Source organism: Dipodomys spectabilis, unplaced genomic scaffold (assembly GCF_019054845.1).
Source record: "Dipodomys spectabilis isolate Male_0828 unplaced genomic scaffold, ASM1905484v1 ptg000567l, whole genome shotgun sequence".
NCBI lineage: Eukaryota > Metazoa > Chordata > Mammalia > Rodentia > Heteromyidae > Dipodomys > Dipodomys spectabilis.
Window position 1 is genome coordinate 1205868 of NW_024871244.1, and position 3553 is coordinate 1209420.

Here is a 3553-nt window from a genome sequence, read left to right on the forward strand (position 1 = left end):
ATCTCAACTTTGGATTTCTTTAGAAACTTGCATACTACTTTCTACAACAAGAATACTAACCTGTTTTTTGACCAATAGTGTAGATAATTTCCTTTTCTCCACACTCTCACCAACATTATTACCTTTTCTTCAAAGGTAATAAAGGGCAGGTTTTTACTATCTGCATTACCCTAGACTGGCCTTAGACTAAAATCCAACCTCCTAAATGCTTGGAATTACAAGCCTTTACCACCATAACTGGTTCCATTAATTTTTTGATAAGTTATAATAGTTATGAAGTTGTATCATAGTAATTTTGAATTATATTTCTCTAATGACTTCTGCTCAAAAACCATTAAGGCAGCATAGAAGTTGTATTAAACAAAACTTTGTAAATCCACAGGCAATTTTCAGAGCTTTATTGAGAACATGTCTATTCAAAACTTTTGTCCATTTTTCTGTTAATCTCATCTTTAATCTTGCTAAATTAGATCAATTATCAATTCAAGGTAGTATAAAAGAAAAAAAATGTAGCAACTTCTAACATTTTTCAGTTTTTAATAACATGGTATTGCTTAAATCATTTTGTGTTAACAATTGACAGTATATAACTCAATTTAGTTAGACCTGTTACAAGGCTGTAGTTTATTTATTTTACATTGATTGTTCTTTCCAAAGCCGGTTTGTCTAATTTCCCTTGGTTTCTTTCAGTCTCAAGTAGCTCAGATTTCAAACTGAAGAATAAATGGAAGTAAGCAAACAAAAAAAAATACAGTTCCTCTCATCCGATGATGCCTGTATAAGAATGAGGAAAGAGTTAATCCTTTTAAGGACCTATGATGGGACAACAAAAAAATGAATTTATTCTTCTATGTCTTCTTTATCTTTGCGATGTAACTTAAATGTTGTAAAACACAATATACTGCTCAGATAATTTTATGTTTTATCCGTTTTTGCACATTTTCATATGGATTTCATCTCAGTCTACAACATTCAGTCTATATCATTCTGTCCCTGATATTTTTACACTATCAAGACATAAGATAACCAGTTTGATTTACAGCAAGAAAAGTTATCCACCTGGCTTCCTTGGAAGCAGAGCATGATCAATAGATATTACTTCTGGTTGCTAACTACATGTAATGGTTTCTGTACTACTTATCACATTCTATTTAGTATTTTAAAAAGAATGCTGGCTAAACTCAAAGCTCATTCCTAGAAGTTAATGTTAAGTATTTCACAAGTTTTATTCCCTTAATTCTTAAGATAACATTTGCTATAATGCTAATGTTATTACCATTTTAGTGTTGGGAGGAATTGTAATTAAAGGCAGTAAGTGCATGACCTAAAGACACACACAGTGAGGAAGGAAATGAGTCAAAGTTTCCAAAAGTCTTTCAGCAATACACAAAAGGTAGATAAAATCTCTCCATTCTATGACACTCTCAATTCAATATTCATATTGCCTATGGTGATTGTTTTCTGTCACATTTGTCTTCAACACAGATTGTGTTGGTGACATTGGGTTATCATGCTCAGAGCTGAGCTTATACATTGAGGTCCAAAGAGAGGCAAATTTCTTCTGTCCCACAATTCCAGTATCCTTTTTAAAAAGTACTAAAACTTTTAAATATCATCATCTATTTTCTTATAAGTAACCAAAAATTTAAAAAATCATAAATAATCACTCCAAAATGCTTTAAAATTGGAGATGCTAAAACATGCCCCTCTGAAGTAAATTTTCTTCTACTTTTAACGTTATTCTGAAAGTCTTTGCTGGTTTGTCAGACCTGTAATCCTAACTACTTGGGATACCTACTCAGGAGCCTGAGATCTGTGGGTAACAGTTGAAACCCAATCAGGGCAAATGAAATTCATGAGATTATTTTTCAAAAATTTTAATGAACTAGCAAAGGGCCAAGAATGGAGATGTAGATCATTTAGTAGCACACCAATCTAGAGAGAAAAGGCCTTGCAAGACTTGAAGCCCTGATTTCAAACTCTGAGCACGCCAACACACATGCAAATGCTTAAGCACATGCGTGTGTTCACAAACATATTTATTCAAATTACCTTCATATCGGAGTTTTGCATGAATTTCTTTGCTAACGAAATTATATGAGTAAAATAAAGGAAATAAACTCTTCCATCTCAGAACATTTTTATACATTTTTATTTTTAAAATATTGTACAGAGGGGTAACAATTACATGAGCAAGGTAATGAGTACATTTCCTAACAAGCATTGTTACCTCCTCCTTTACTGTTCCCCTACCATCCCTTCCCTCCCACCTCCACAAGTCCATTAACCCCCTCCATTTCCCGGCCTCAATTGTAAAGTTCACTTTACAACATAGTGTATTGTGCATCTCATTGTTATATGGGTCAACCTGTATCCCTAGTTAAGCATTTTGGTTTTTTTTGTCCTTCCTCTCAAAAAATTAGAGGAGAGAATAAACAAGATGTAGGCACACCAACTTCAAATACAGTGAAAACAGGTGTTATAGCATGGGGGAGGAACATATAAAGAAACAAAAAAAAAAACACACTGCACGTCATAAGTATGTAAGAAAAAATAGCAAGAAAAAAAAAAAACCACTTGTGTCCCTAACTTGGGGTTCATTTCCCTTAACACAATCTTATCTGGTCAATACACATAACTTTTGACCTTTTCTGCTTATCCCAGACATATATTAGTTATTGAAAATTAGAGAAACCATGGGACCTACGTTTCTTTGGACTTGGCTTACTTCACTTAATAATTTTTTCCAAGTCTTTCCATTTCCTAACAAATTGGGTGATGGAATGCTTCAGAAATTTGCCTGTCATCCTTGCACAGGGGCCAGCTAATCTTCTCTGTATCATTCCAATGTTAGTGTATGTGATGCTGAATTGAGCAAAGAACATTTTTTATATATAAATTGTAATTGATTTTCTTAAACTAGACAATACAACAAAACGTAAGTTTAAAAGAATTGTCATGAAATTTTAGAGCCATGTACTTCTTACATAAGTACACATTTAAGAAAAAATCAAGATTGACATGTCAAAAACAAAATAATTCCAGATATTTGTTGTTCAAGAGATGTGTAGGAGGAGGAATTCAATTATTCTATACAAGGGACCTGTCATAATGAACACTGCAGCAAGTGTTAAGGTTTGTTAAAATATTTAATGTTTTAAATATATTTAATTTTGGGAATTTGCTTATATATGCCAAAACTGGGACTGTTTGGCAGGTCATAATACTTTTCTATAAAGTATTTAAGATTTATGGTAGCACATAACTACTACTAAGTATGTACATTTCAGAGTTTATTGAAACCTTACTAATGAGAAGTTGCAAAGTCTTTGTGAAAAGAAGCAGAATAAAGACTTGACTATGTTAACTACACAGTTTCTGTTAAAACTGTAGGCCTTCCTTACTTTATATGTTAGTGAGGAACAAATGATGATATAAGCCATATACAAATTATGAGATGAACTATAAATGGTAATCTTAGTGGGTGATTTAAACACTACTCATAGCCTATAAAATTCTTGTTGAGCGTCATAATCTTAGCCAGTGTTAAATG

The 3553-nt window shown here is 32.6% G+C and overlaps 1 non-coding gene across 1 annotated transcript; it reads right to left on the minus strand.

Annotated features, from left to right (window-relative positions):
* Positions 1-2766: 2766 nt before the first annotated feature.
* LOC122100166 lies at positions 2767-2878 on the minus strand. Its single transcript, XR_006146120.1, has one exon. It is a non-coding gene; the product is annotated as a U6 spliceosomal RNA (small nuclear RNA).
* Between the last annotated feature and the right edge of the window lie 675 nt (positions 2879-3553).